General features: G+C 43.1%; 1 protein-coding gene across 5 annotated transcripts in view; it reads right to left on the bottom strand.

Annotated features, from left to right (window-relative positions):
- Window positions 1-16,122, bottom strand: part of LOC124156306 (probable JmjC domain-containing histone demethylation protein 2C) — a 622,610-nt gene that overhangs the window by 199,677 nt on the left and 406,811 nt on the right. For 2 of the 5 annotated variants that reach the window (XM_046530775.1, XM_046530776.1), the window contains exon 1: window positions 4,350-4,446. The exons of the other annotated variants lie outside the window; for them this stretch is intronic. The gene's annotated coding sequence lies outside the window, so the exon portion shown is untranslated. Of the gene's footprint in view, window positions 1-4,349; window positions 4,447-16,122 lie in introns of those variants that run through there. 5 annotated transcript variants of the gene reach the window in all.

Raw genomic sequence — 16,122 nt, 5'->3', positions numbered from 1 at the left:
AAAGTTTCCCAGACTTTATTTCTTTATGCCAACATGTGATTAATTTTAAATAAATATTTCATATAGTGATGAAGGAAATTTTGCATTTTAAATGTTCGCTCAAGCCCCCCCCCCCCCCCTATCCACCTTCCCCTCCCTTTCTCATGACCCCTCATTTCCCCTCCCCCAAACCGAGAAACACCTTTTTGAGTCGCACTGTGCGAGCGGCACTCTGAAGTGTGCTGTGAGCGGTGAGCCAGCTCACCAAAAAGAGTCGTTTATGCCATCACTACTGTCGAGCCAGCCTCGACGTTGGACCGCTAAGGGAAAATTAATGAAAAAGATTTGTTTAATTAATTCCTCTGCATGACTTTTACACATACTCCCGAAACTCTTCATTCACATCCTCCATCCGCTATGAAAGAATGCCGCTTCATTCTGAAGCTGAATATCTGGATCATTTCATTCGACTTCTTGCTAAATCTACGTACTACGCCGCATGCTGCCTCCATTGTCGTGTGGCCGGAGGTGTTGGGACTCCAGCCGTTAATCTATACGAGAATAAGAATTTAAAAAAATGAGATGCGTTTTGTGAAAGATTTAATTGCGTGAGCGATCCAGCACTTGTTATAGGGTCTATTATTTTTGTATGAAAACTAATTCCGTTACCTATCCGTTGGAAAAATTTTCTCCCCTTAATGTATCCTTTCCGTCGGCCGTGGAAATTTGCATGGCGTGTTTATAAGATGAGAGAATAGATTCAGTGCTATCCCAAGGATGTCTTAAAAAATAATGTTTGACGTGCAGTATCGTAGATGGCTCGTACAGCATAAATGGCATTAGGGCTTTAAACATTAAGGCAACAGCATAGACGACTGTGAGGTTCAGATTATCATAGGTAGAACTATTTTCACAATCTCAGAAACACTATCGAAGCTCTTCGGAGATATCTCCCTATGGGACCGAAAAAGCGATAGCGCGATTATAAAGATTTGCATAGTAGCACACGCACCAATAAAAACCCCCACCACCGCCACCAAAACCGCAAACTAAAAAGTTTCCAACTATTCCGCCTCAAAACTCCACAAAAGAGAACGTCTCCCCTCAATGGCGCTTGGGGTTTTCTCTTTTTTTGTCCGTTTTTAGCAGCGGCGGCAGCAGGCACGCCAGTTACAAAACCCGCGCGGCCTGGTAGGAACAACAAACCCGACTCCAGTTTATATGGCGAAAAGCAATAAAGTGAACAGGAAAAAAACAGAGGGGGGGGAGGATAAAAAAACGAGAAATGAAAGAAACACCCCGCTCGTGTTTTTCTGAGAATTATTGCGTGATGGAAGCACATGAAGGGAGGTAGCGAGGGGGTGGGGAGATTGGAGGGGGTAAGGGACGGCTAGGGGTGTGGGGAGGGAAGGGGGTTATACGAGACGAAAGGGAGAGAGAGGAAAGGAGGGAGGAATCAGACGCCAAAGGAGAAGGGAGAAGAAGAAGGAAGCAAGACGAGACACGGGGGGATAAAACCAGGACGCAAAGAATATATAAAAAAATAAACGAGGGAAACAAAAACTCAAACAGGACGAGACGTTCCTCCCACCCCCCTGTTTACTCGGCCGAAATTGAAACCATCAGTTTACCGTTCCGTCTTCGACAGGTTGAGACTTCTCTCAATGCACCCAAAAACCGCTTTTTCAATAACCAGATCCGGATCCAACAAAATAACCTCAGATACGGAATTCGGTATTCATCTTCGAAAAACCACTCACATTTCTCTCCCCGAGGGAGATATTGAAACAGCGGGAATGCGCTGAAAAATTCGCTAATGGATCGGCTTATTCATACATATTTGCCGTGGAAGCTAATTTTCCCGTGAGGATAGCAAATTGCAGTCCTCGGTGGCTACGCGGGAAAAATCCTCCCCTGCCAAACAAGGAGTCGCGGGTTCGAGTCCCGCCTGAGCAGGGTGACCCAGTCCAGGGAACGGTTGTTCGTGCACGTGCAGTTGTTAATTTTTTGAAACAACCCCTACTTAGAATGAGCTGTTTTCGGTGACAAATGAATTTTTAAAAATGATAGTAGAATAGTTCGGAAAAGCGTCACATCAGCCATAACGCGATTTCAATTAATTAAATCCAACACGACGGATATTATAACCGATGCCAATACGATAGAGTTCCTTCATCAATTCCGTACCACATGAAATATTCTAAATCATACGAACACGATCAAAGGTAGGTATTGAAACGCCGGTGGACCCTGGAGCCTTTTGGAGCAGGTTAAATGGGAGAAAATATCGTTCAACTGGTCTGTAGCAATGGCTTGAAATCCTCGGATCAAAGCTAACCGGTTGGGAGACTCCTTGCCACTCAAGACACGAGGAGACAGCCACGAGGTGGGGGCAGAGAGAGGGAGAGGAAGACATTGTATGTTAATTTTCGTGACGACGGCGCTCGTTACGTGACATCACCAGCACTTCAGGACGGTTGGAATGGAGAAGCCAACCGTGCAGTTGCACTTCGAAACTTCAATCCCTGACATCTGCGCCGATCATTTGCAACTGGTTCCTGGCCTAGATGTCATCACGGTGGATCTCAGAAACCGGCCGAAAAACGCGAATAGAAGAGATGGCTGAAGATCATTGAGCTAAATGAAACACACTGAGAGAATTTCTGTTTTTGAGACTCTGTATACGCGTAACCAGCACAAATTGGAGAGGTAATTTCAGGGGCGCAATGACTTTTTCTTCGCCAAGATACCTACTGTGACGTCAGTCTGGGAATACTCTGTCAGTATGGGAATGCAGGGAAAGTCGTGTCTCAGTGGTGCAAATTGGTTGGTAACGTGGTGGTTACGAAATGGCTGGGAAGAAATCATTTCGTTGTTAACATTAAAATTGTAATTTTTAAGTAGTTTCTGTACACTAGTCATTTTCGTATTGCATGAAGCAGTGGCTTCCGAATCAACGCGTAAGATGGAAGGGTGTGCTGGGATGAAATAACCCCCTGCTGAACCTCTTTGAAGTACCTATCTTCACACGAATCAAAAGCACAGCCAAGGACTGCACGAAGAAATCCGTGGCCAGTGAAGGAATGGAGACCACTACAGAGGCCTCAAAAGTGAGTGGGGGGCATACAAATAAGACCAGCATGCTACTGAATTCCGGGGAAATTGAAACCACGCTATACTACCCTCACCACTCTCATTGATGCCAAAATTCTCCCCTTTTCCTTCCGTTCCTATTGTTTGCACCGCTTCTTTGGAGGGCATGGGGCGAATGGCGGGAGGTGAGGGGCCAATGGGTTGGGGCGGACGAATGAAGGGGCCACGGCTGGGAAATGGCCGACACTCGCTTTCCACTCCGATGAGATCAGGGAGGGAGGAGGAGTAGTGGGGGAGGGGGTGAGACGGACGTGAGTTGAGGGACGAGCACGGAGGTAGGGGCTGAGAGGAAAGACAAAAGGCTTCACTTTGGGGTTTTGGGCAATTTGGAAAAGAGGAGAAGGGGGCTTGACGGTAAAAATGATTCTCGAATATGCAGGCAATCAAATTTGAAAAACATTTTGCCTGGATTGAAACGAATAGAAAATCCTTTCATTAAGATATCATCTGATACAGCATTAAAAAAACGCACAATAAATATAAAACCGTGTATTCTCTAAACATTACGGTGTACCCATGACCTCTTCTTTTAAAAAAAAACTTTTAAGGAAAATTTTGCCGCCCTCGGTGGTGCTGGGGTGAAGTCCTCAACTGCCAAACAAAAGGTCGCGGGTTCGAAAAACCGCCTACGTAGGTTGCCCCTATCCAGAGCATATTTGTTGTGCTCATGCAGGTGTTAAATCTGTTGAAAATACTGGTGTACTGGGCCAACAAGTGCTGCTTTCGGTGATATAGGAATAAATAAAAAAGGACTAGACAAAAGCTGAAACATAGGAGTGTGTTAACGTATCGGTCCTCTGACAATAATCCTTAATCCATCAAAAAAATCACAGGATCCATAAATGGAAAGAAGATGGTAAATTAGGACATTTATTTACACTGTAATGGAACGAAATTCCAAAAGAATCATTCAAGTTTTACGACTCCCTTTCATGAATAAAGATTCTCTTCAAATGATTAATCGATCGATACCTTTACAAATCTCAACACTTGGCATGGACCTTAGGGAGCAAAGCGAAAGCTGCTGGAGAAGAAAACGTAAAAAATAATAAAACAAAATGCAGCTTTCCGGGCACATTCACTCACGATCTCGGCAGTACAAAAAAAAAACATGCACTTGTTAACGGGGCAGTCTGGGTAAATAAATCCTTCGCCGTGCAGGCGATTAGATGACTGGGGGAGATAAAGAGGCGATTCGTGGCGCTTTTCATACTCACCAGATTCTATCGACCGGAGAGGAGAGAGAAAAAAAGGACGATATCCGATGAACAGCAAACTTAATCCCACTTGTCTTTTGTCTCTCTCCGAACGAAGGCGCCGTCAACACCTCGAGGAAACACCAAAAAAATCCAAACGCGGAGAAGAACTGACCCAAAATCCCCGTCCAAGAATCTCGATTTAAAAAATTTAAGGCGAAGACCTCTGTTATCCAAAAGGGATGGAACTCTGCTCGAACCACTTGCGATTAAAAACACTCCACTGCAACCGGAAGGATCCTTGTGCGACGACGAAGACGTCAACAAGAGCAGCAGACTTGGGGGGAAACAAACATGAACAAAAAAAAATCCTGTAACACTGCCGCTTCCTAGACCCCCAGGAAGACGCACTTGTCCCGGCCTTCTGGTGGTGGCAGAGCAAAAAAAATCGTGGAGCCGACGAAGGAACTAAGCCGGTGCCGCACCACAAGACCGAAGCAACGGAATTCCCCAATAAGGAGGGAGTAGGAGCAAATCCAATATCCAAAAGGCAGCTGCAACCTCGGGAAAACGGTGAGTCGTGCACAGTCACGCTGGTCACTCCGTGCACGCTCACGACGATTATCCACTGGCGTGCATCAGCCCCCGCAGAACTCGAGGCCACTGCGGCTAACGTCCATTTTGTAACGAGGGGGGTAAAACGTGAAGGGATGGATACACCACTCTCTCGGTTAGTGTGTGCGTGGGTGTATCCGATGAGGGGGATAACGAATTAGGGGGAGGGGGTAAAAAGAGAGAGAGAGAGAGGAGGGGTAAGAATATCTCGCAGAGGAATTGTGATTATCCCACGCGACAGACTTGAATAAAAACCCAAATCCAAGACGTCCGCAAATTAAAAAAAAAATTATATTGTCACCCTCGTCTCCTGCGGGGCTTACACAGCGCTTTGCCCGACTCTTCCTTCCCTCGTCTTGTGTTCTTCAAGCGCACGCAGGGCTACACCTCTCCTTCCTCCACGGGAACTAGCCGAGCACTGGCGTCGCAGAGGCGGGAGGGGAAACAAGGCAACCCCCCCACCCTTGTGCCCCTTCACTCTTCAGGGCCGGGGGGGAAGAGGGGATGAAGGCAAATGGGTGGGGAGAGAAGCGCGGGAAGGGGAGTATATGACCGGGTGAAGGGGAAGAGGGGAGGGGAGAGTGGGAGGGAAGATGGAAAGAGAGAGAGAAGTTTCATATGGCGAGGGGATGGGAAGGAAAGGAGGTAGATCCCTCGAAGGGGAAGGAGCTGGGTGGAGGAGGAAGAGAGGAGGGGAGGTTTTGAGGCTCTGAGAGAGAGAGAGAGAGAGAGCAACAAGTGATTCTCTGTCCTTTCTAAAGAATCCCTCCTCGCTCCATAGCCACCACCACACCGCCAGGGAGACCTGCACCACTTTATGGCGAAAAACACCTCTCCTCTCCCTGCCCCCCCACACAGAACGTACCCTCCCTACACATTAAAGCCTTCCCCGCCATTTCTTGCCCAAAAAACCAACCCCCCCTAGAACTCCTCCTCTTCCTTCAACACGCATGTATTTGTGTGCGTGAGCGTGTGTGTGTAACCCTTTCGCCGTCACCTGCCTACTATAACCCCCCACTGCCACCCACCTCCGCCGCCCTGAGCCAGCCTCGCATCGCTCGCCCGCTCCATCTTGCGCTGCTCTCCGAAAAAAAAAGCGGAGAGGAGGAGCGGGGTGGATTGGATAAAAAGTGTGTACACGCCGAGTTGAGCTCGCTCGAGTGCGTAGACACCGCAGCGGCTCCCTCCCCCGTTCCCGTATTCTATTACCGCTTGCCTAAGACACTGTCGCGAAGGAAAGTCAAAATAGAAACTTGAGAGGCAGGAGTTGGCTTCGCGGTAAGAAATATGAACTGATCAGCCAATCCAAACATAACTTTGGATATTCGGAAACTTGAAGTATTTGGCCTCGTGGAACCCCCAAACCACCACAACCATCTAATATTTTCGTATACCTTATCGACTAAATGATACCACTCCACGGAGTTTCTTGGATGTGTCCTTTAAGTGACATACTCTTGTGGCTAAATGGTTTTGTCGTAAAATTTACGAATAGAATTATCAACCAGTAAATTTTAGTCGGAAGGGAGGCAAATCCAACATCATTAAATTTTCGTAATCCAAGGTCAGTTCTCTCATACTGTATTCCAAACATTTGGGGGTATGTGTTTTGCGGGTATCCTCAACATTTCATCAAAGAAAGCGCAAACACGCAAAAGGCGGAACGTGAAATCGTTGGGGCTGCAACATAAGAATGGAATATTTACGACTAAATTCGCGTACGATTTTTTTCATTTTTAATGATGGAATTTTCAACGAGATTTAATGGAACACTGCACCATATTCCGGTGAAGTAAGGCAGATTCGATATAGTTAGTGGACGAGATATATATTATTAGGGAACCTTATTTTGACTGTAAACGCCCAAGAAAAAAAACATATTCGACATATAATTTGCTCAAGAAAATAAAGCCTCCTGGTGCGATCAAAAATAGCCTTCAACATTCTTTCTGCCACGTTACAAATAAAGTAGATTCCGTTTAATGGGTCCACCGGTTACTTGGGGCAGCCGCTTAATTGGGGCAGATCTTGAAGAACAGAACCCAATAGAGGAATATCCCAGAGCATTCTCCGCTTAATTGGGACAGCATGCCGCTTTATTGGGCCATGAGTCGGCGACGTAGACTCTATACTCGTGACGAAATTAAATTTTTTTGTTTTCAGAATACTATTTTTTAATATTTTCCTCCTTTGATTTACTCTTATTTTTCACAAATGTTCTTATTCTTGCCCTATTTTGAAAGCTCTTGTTGTTATACTATCCGCAAGAGGATAAGACTTTTCTTTAATAGGACTTAGTAAAAGGCACTCATTCATCGTCGCCCGAGGCTGTGAAAACTATTTTTAACAAAAATGTTATAATTATTTAAAATGATAATAAATGAACTCAACTCGCTGATTTATTAATCAAATTAATATTTTAATAAAATTGTGTTGCATTATAAACATTCTTTAGTCTTCTTTCTATCACTTCAACGCTTGTTTATGCCCATATACAGGATAGTTCGCCTAATTGGGGCAGCCGCTTAATTGGGACAAAAATCACAAGTCCCGATATGTCCCATTTAACCGGAATCTACTGTACCTACATTTAGATTCCATTGGAAATAGAAATGCACATATCAAAATCAGCGTCGAACAGTTTGCGTCATGAAACCGGCACTAAATGTGAGTTTGGTGTTTTCACAGAAAAATAAAAGTACTCCCCAGATTCCCAAAAGTAGTCCAGCAAGAGAAAATCTTAGCTACCATGGCCGCCCGGCGAAGCCATCTGCTGTGCGCCCCGAAGTAATCGATAAGACCTTGACTATGCTAAGCCCTGGAGGAAGCTTGGATACCATAGACCTACACGCACGGTCGCACCTTGCTCCGAGTATCGCTAAAAAGTAGCAGGCCTCTGGAAGAAGTCAGTTGGGTTCATTGATAAAAGATAAAAGGTGGTATCAAGTAACCCAGTGACCTACAAGAAAGATTTCCACAATGAACACTGTTATTCTGTGAAACGCAATTTAGTTCTGAAATGATTTCGGCGGTTGGAAACTACGCCGGAAATAAACAACACGATCCCGAAATATTCGCCAGCTTAATCAATTTATGGACACTTAAATTTTTTGGAGAGTTATCATTTGGCCTTAAAAATCTGAAAGAAGATTTGAAGAAAAAAAACGCAAAAATATCTTTCAGCTTCCTCGAAAGCTTAGCCTGAACTCTCCAAAAAACCAAACTAGCAGCTATAATGAAGACAAAATGACTTAACTGGTTTGGATAAATGGCATTCGCCACGATACTTTACGTTTAACTAAGCAGTTAATTCGTTGAAATAGCACCGGGGAGCGCTGAAATACCGCGTCTAAAAGTCAAAACGTATCAAGGAGTTTGAAGAATACGATCGGATCTCATTTGAGTCACATCCAACTCGCAGTTTCCAATCATTACAAAACTTCAGGGTAGAGTTACCGAACTTTCTCAGACACATGTTCCTTCTAATATGCAATCTGCGCCATTAAAAAGAAAGAATATTCTTAATTAGAGCGAACTAGTGAGCAACTCAAGCTAAGTATTCTTAATTATAGCAAATTCCTCGGAAATTCAAGCTAAAGACCGATGGGTTTGAGCTAAAGATACTTTTCAAAATTAGCATAGTATTTCTATGCACAATGCAGTATTTGCAGCTAGAGCATACAGCAATACGAAAAACACCTAAATAAGGCTTATAAAGTGAGGGGGGAAATCCCTGATGAATCGATTTTCGTTTCAATCCAGAAACTAGAACTGAACTAATTAATTGAAAGCTAAAACTAAAATGACTCGTTAAAATTAACAACCAACTAACAACTTACGCAGCAGCATTCCAAATTACCTAACGCATAATTCTACACTACTTCAGATGCAGTTTGAGCTCCATCGTGAGTTCGCAGACGAGGTTTTTTTTTACTGCAGTACAAGAAGGTTTCCTGCGCTTCCATGTTCACGTAGCGCGCAGAATCGTGGACGTCTTTGGGAGGTTCGAGTAAACCGTCGGGATACAGGTGAAAGCAAAAAATGCCACCATCTTCGACGCCAACCAAACTCTTTCCGCCGTGAAATATTGAGAGGACGCCTGAGTGGAACCCGTGTCACGTTCGCTTAGGCGAGGAGGGGAAAGGTAATGAAAGGTCGCTCTCATTTATGTATACAAGAGAAAGTCCTTAAAGGGGCCGGGATGTTTACCTCATCGCGCGTGGCAATCCTTGGGAGGTGAGGGACGAGAAGGAGGAGAGAGAGAGAGAGAACTCCCCCCCCCCTCCCTTTTCCCTCTGCTCCATTCGCTTCCGACCCGACCCACACGCACACAAACGCACACTCGATGTAGCACGCCCGCCACCTACCTAACTCATCGGGTCTCAACAAAATGTTGACTGACCTACCCGCCTCTCCCCAACAGAAATATCCCCAGACATCCCCTTCCTCAAAGAGATACAATCAGCCTGACCCTCCCAGAGTCCTTACTACGTCGCCGTGAGAGGTAAAAGCGATCTATCTACTTCGGGTATCATTTTCCGTTAAGTCGTTGAAATATTATGATTAATCTCATGCATAAATTTCTGCGTGAACAGGCGAAGTCAAGGATATTTTGATTGGAAAACCAGCGAAGCACAGAATATCGTGGACGGTCAACAAAAAAGCGGGAAAAAAATATTCGAAAAAAGTGAGGTTATAAAACTCATTCCTTCCTAAAACGATAAGAGGCCACTTTGGAATTCACTGCGATATAAAAAACGACCTTAGATCAGACAGTAAAGTAATTTAATTATTTTTACATGATATTACAGAAAAATATTCCAATTAGAATAAAATGGTCTGTATGTGCGAAGTATTTAATATCCGTCACACGCCTTAAAGGCAGATCTCGAGTATCTCCTACACGAAGAAATGTACGCCGGGTCTACTAAAATGAATTTCCCAAAATTTACGCACCAAAATGGGGTATACATTATGTTTTAATCTTTTCCTTCCATTTATTACGTCTCGGATACAAATTTTAAGACGCTACTGACCTTTTCGCGCCAAGGATACGATGGGTGAAGACGCCGCGGCGCGCCGCAAAAATTACTTCCCGACGCTGCAGCCACGAATTAGACAGTCGGTGAACAGGTTTACTGAGAGAGCCCGGCTCACTGTATACAAACAGGGAGAAGACAACACCTGACCTTACCACCCAACCTAAAAGCCACCGCCAACGCTACCGCCAACGCTACCGCCAGAGATTCAGTAGAGAAAAAAGGCGGGCACGAACAAATAAATAAAAAATCTTCCCTCCTCGCCCGTAAAGAATCGATTCCATAAAAAGAGGAAAAATTCTGAAAAAAACCTCCTTTTTCCCTTTGAGGAGAGATTGCCACGATGAAATTTCGATCGGAATCAATTCGGTCTCGATTTCGTTCTATAACGGAAAATATGGCTATTCAAGCATTCGCACAACTAGCGTACTAAAGAATAAACTAGGATGGTGTGGTGGCCACAGTAATGACCTTATATCGGAGAGATAAGTTCGAGACCCTGCAATGGAAGAACTTTTCCGAGTACTGGGGGATTTATTCCAGTTCTTTCAACGCTAAGATTTAGCTACAGGTATCTTTAGCTAGAAGATAGAATAAAAATAGCATTTTTTTACCCCTTACTATTGCGTGTTTTAAAAATCTATTATGATTATTAACGTCGATTTTTTCAATCTGAATCAATTCACCCACCTGAATTAATTTGAATGCAAAAATCAATAAATTTCAATACATTTGCACCATCATATTTTTTCTGGTTGTAAATTGGCAGCAGATCTCCTTATCCTGAGGATGGGAACACGCGAAATGATGATACGAAATTTCTCGCGGGAGTATATGTTTTCCATCAGAAAAGGTAAATTTAAGCAATTGTGCTACTATTTTTATCGTTTATGGAATACATAATATCATCATCAATCATAACTATAGTTGCAAATGCTCCATGTATTTTCACAACTGCCCAAATACCTACCAATTGACTCCTACAAAAAACGAAATCTACCGAAGCAATGAGCAATCACATGGTCCACGCGTCGTTGAAGATTTACGCCAAAGATCCTGTTGTTACGACACGGTCGAACCCGTCATTAAATTGACTTTCGCCGACGGAACCAGATGAGTCAGTAAAAAAACCTACATAGAATTTTAACCAAACAAACAAGTCCTGATCCTGTTTATATAAAAATCCGGCTAGAAATCGAGCGGCAAGAACATAACTTACGTATTAATGGGCGATGGCGATTTTAATTTTCCTGCCCAGCCACATTCCTTTTACGCAAGGCCGAAAGGAATAGATTTTTTGTGAGCTAAAATTAAATTTAAGGCTAGATGTGGGATGAAGGAGAAAAAGGTCGAAAATTTTCCCAGAAGAGCGAAGGATCGATCCTTCCAGATTCCTAATCAATTCTCCACTCTTGCGGCTTCTTATACACTTGCATACACTCGTCCTCATACGAATATGAGTGCATGAACGTGAGTATACTCGGGAAAATCTAAACTCATTAGCAAAATATCTATTTAAATAAATATCGAGAGTAAAATTGGGCTTGGAATGGGCTTATTTTTTTGTTGCACTATTATCCTGTCATTTTCATCGTATATTTCCGTTTTTCTCTTTCTCAAAAGTCGATTACTATGCGTCAATCCGTTCAGAGTTGCCGCTAAAATGTCATAATAATACTGACGTGATATAACATCATTCAAAGGTATTGCACCAAATACGGTGTCGCTGACTCCTGATTATATTTACTCAAATGATATAGGGCTGAACGTTGGGTAAACGAGGGAGAGGAAGAAAGAGAATAGGATTTTTAGATAGAATTAAGGGGATTAGGCCTTATTCTAAATTTAAGAGGGAAGTCCATGAGGGGAGACTGCAAAAACACTTCTTAAGTAATCTATGGAAATCAACCCATTCGGCAGAATACTTCAATAATAATAATAATACTGGGATAGACCGATACTTACAGATAAAACCATAGATTACAATAGGCCTGATATTTTATTGATCCACAAATTACAGCAAAGAGCAAACATAGCAGTGCCACTAAATCACAATGTTGAGTCTACGGAAAGAGGGAAAACACAAAAATATCAGAATTTGGCCGGTGAAATAAAAAATATTTGGAAGTTGAAAGACGTCAGCATACACCCACTGATAATCTCTGCGGAGGGAGTCTTGTCTAAAAGATTCAAAAAAGAAGTCGAAGACCTGGGAATTAAAAAACAACTGATTAACCTCGGGCAAAAAGCTGTTTTACTACAGACCTGCCAGATCGTGAGAAGATTCCTGGGTCAGGCATGATCGGACAGTGTAGGATAGGGTGAATTCTCTTCCTTAGCATCCGAGCTTAATCCTAAATTGACTTTGGGATAGGTGAATATTTCCAGCTGGTTTTAAACAGCTGAGAAAGTGCATAAACTCAAATAATAATAACAATAATAATTGCTTGAAGGAAACTCGAATTATGATACTTATCCGTCCCACAAGTATGCCTCTTAATTTATCGTTTCTGTAGGACCTTGCAACTCAAATGATGTTCTCCATGTCCCACGAATATTCATCTATTCTTAATTGCTCACGCAATCTAAGCCTAGCACGTAACCTCCGAGACTCCCTTGTGTAATTCTATTCTTTGCTCCTTGATCTTCGCTCACCTTCCCCTTCCCCAAACAATCCAGATCTTTTAGGGTGAACCCCCGAGCTCACTTCCAGCGACTAACAACTATTCCCCCGCCCACCACCTCCACATTTTCCCACAGCTTCCCCAAAGAACTTCTTCTTCGCTCGGCTTCCCAAAACTTCTCCGCCCTCGTTTCTCTCACACAACCACCCCTCCCCCGGCTCAACTCTCTTGCCAACACTTCCCCTCCCCCCACACCACCGCTCCCAAGTTATTAAACAACTTCAATGAGAACTTCATCTGGGTATGTGTCTGGCAATGAGCTCGCGCTGTTTAATCTTTTCCCAGTTCCTTGCGGCTGTCTCCTGAAATTCTCCCTCCTCTTGCATGCACACACATACACCGTCACTTTTGGACCTATAACAGCCTCTTTAACGGCATAAAATATTCCGCCTTCGCATTTGATCCCCGTGTTCACCCTTCACATTCGCTGCATTTAAAGATGCGCATTTTTATATCGGAACTTGAGAAGGCGCTAATTGAAGCGTATGTTTAGTCGATTACAACTGAAATGTCATTTTATAAAGAAATTATATGAGATGCGTCGCATGATAAGAGTTATTATTAATGCATTTTACCGATTAAGTTAGGTTTCCATGGAGTACTTTGAAACATTCTGGCAGGCTCCCCTTCCTTCATGTACTTCCCTCTTCAATTCACAATAAGGGCTACAGCCTTTTATTTATCAAAAAATCCTATTCTTTTCCTTCCTATCCCTCGTTTACCAAACATTCCACCCTCTAACACTGTTTTCAACATCCCCTCCCCGCGAAGTACCTACTCGCTCTATCCATACCTTCTGTGTCCTCCGTATCTCACCATAAAAGCTGCCTCTCCTCACCCGCCATGTCCAACTTCGTCGTTCCTCATCTTCTCCGTCCATTTCACGTTCTTCATTCTTCTCCACACCCACATTGCAAATAACGTTATTGATGTTCTCAGCCTTCAACCATTTAATACTGTAATTCAATCAAAAACGCGATAACAATGAAAACGACGCTACAGTCGTCTCGAAAAGTATCGAAAGTGTTCAACATAAAAATATATATGCATCGAGAATTCTGTGGAAACCTATATTGATGTCCTGATGCCATGCATTGATGTCGGGGGATGCCATGCATTCAATTGCATGGAATTTAAAAAAATATTACAACAAGAGAGAAAGGTATTTGTTTAAATGTTTAATTCACGGTGGAAACTCGTTAACCCTCCCTTTAGCATTCCTTGCGACCGTCTCCTGAAATGTTTCCCTCTTCCACTCGTGTATACCGTCACTCTTGCAGCTCGGCCTTTTTAGCGAAATGGAATATTTCGGGTCGACGCGGAGAGGTGATTTAACTGCACTGTGCAGCCTCGCGAGCCGAATTCCCTGAACGTGGAGAGAATGGAAATTTTCACGCCTTGGCCGCAAAGATATTCCGCGAAGCCTGTGTGCCGGGGTGCAGTCTCACAGACTGCATTCTAAAATTAGGTCAAACGAGTGAAACGGATGAAATTAGAAAGCGCGGAAAATTCTCTCAATGCCAAAGAGAGAAAAAATATTTTCTGACACCACAGAATAAATAGTCTCTCATTGAGGAATAATTACGTGTGTCACAGTAATACCCATTTGAGGGACGCCGGAATTATCGAGCCATCATCTCCTGTTATCATCAAATAATAGTTTCATTTATACTTTATCTTCCCCTCATTATCCATGACAGTTTAATTGATAAGATTTTATCGATACTCTTTCCCATAAAGCATGTTTATGTCATGATTATTGTTAGGTAAGCTGTGATGGCGGAGGAAAAAAATAGGAAATATTCATTTGCAATACATATTAACCCGGAAAACATGGAGAAGCGCAAACGAAAGCCCCAAGCAGAAATTTTATTATTAATTTACCTTCAACGCCCCGAAAACAGCGCATTAATGGCCTTTCCAGCGGGAAAACGAACGAACTAAAAAGTAAGACGATGTCAAACACTCATGCCTTCGATAGGGCCAACCAACCCAGGTGGTAATAGAACCTGCGACCTTCGGTCTGGCAGGCGAGGAATTTACCCCGCTGCCACCGAGATCGATGATAGTATTGAATAGAATGAAAGAGAATGGTCCTTATTGTGAACAGATATGAAATGTCCAATTTTGAGTTAAGACGAGCTGGGTTGATTCGAAAAATGCAAATATATATGTTAGTGAGATTGAGATAATTATGAGGCATAAGAACTTCCAGATGAGATTTTTTTGGTAAACCATATCAGAGTGAAGCATTTATTTTTATGCATCGAATAATTAAAAAAAACGACAAAATATCCACAAGAGCATAAACAATAAAACAACATTTCCGCCAAAAGAGCGTCTTATCCCGTTTTATTATCCTGGCGACATAATACTTTATTGTGTTCACGTTTGATTACGTGCTGCCCGCACCAAAGCAATCAGACGCTTCTGGAACCGATAAAACCGTCTAGAAAACCACATGGATAACTAAGTTCATCCCCTTCTCCAATTCCATAACATCCGAGGTCTTACGAGCGAGATATCAATACCGCTTCACTTCATCAATCATAAGATACCAGGAGCTTTTCTCAAAATGTTCGATTTGGTCACGTTTAAATGACCTCCGCATAATGATCTCTGATCTAAGGAATTCCATAAATACCAACTTATCCTTCCTTGTTCTGCGATCTTTCAAAGCTTAAGGCCCTTGAACATTTTATGGAAACACTTCACATACCACACCATCCCAGGTATGTATATTCCACTGCCCCCACGTTGTATTGTAAACATTTACTTCACTCAGGACACATTATTATAACATGCATTTTGAAAGAAAATTGGTAATTAATAAACATAAGATGCAGTCTTCTTGTTTCGAAGAATATAGTCGTAGAGAAAACGGAATCTCTATTCCGTACATCACTAAAAAAATCTGGGTTTTCATAGTTCCTTTCTCCCCTTCGAAAAAGCGTCCATAAATCTCCTATTCCAAACCTTGCCACTTGTGACTCTCAGTTAAACCTCACGTTAAAACTAAAAAACAATAATAAAGAACATCATCCACGACTGTGGGAAGCAATAAGGTCTAAAACGTTCACTAAAAAAAATTGGCCTTGAACCGCGGTTCACGGAGAGTTGACGAGTAAGAGCCGAGATAAATTCAATTTTCTTCCCAACAGTCGATTTTTCGCCACGCGGAAGCCCCGGAATTTCCGCGGAGTTCTTTTATATGAAAAAATAAATAATCTCATCACCATTATTCACTGTTTGCGTACGGTTACGTCGTCGCGCACACGTAAAAAACCCTTTCTCTCCACCACTACAGTCGCGAGCGGCTCAACAACACGCGGAGAGCAACCGACGGCGGTGCGGGGAACGGAGAATGCGGAATCTCCATGGAAAATTGGATTTCTGGGTGCGATACACCAAAGGCCCCTCCCCTCCCATCCATAACAACCGAAATCCCCCACATCT

The sequence above is a fragment of the Ischnura elegans genome, chromosome 3 (assembly GCF_921293095.1).
Source record: "Ischnura elegans chromosome 3, ioIscEleg1.1, whole genome shotgun sequence".
Taxonomy (NCBI): Eukaryota; Metazoa; Arthropoda; class Insecta; order Odonata; family Coenagrionidae; genus Ischnura; species Ischnura elegans.
The sequence above is the reverse complement of the archived record's forward strand: the minus strand, read 5'-3'. Positions and strand labels throughout refer to the sequence as shown.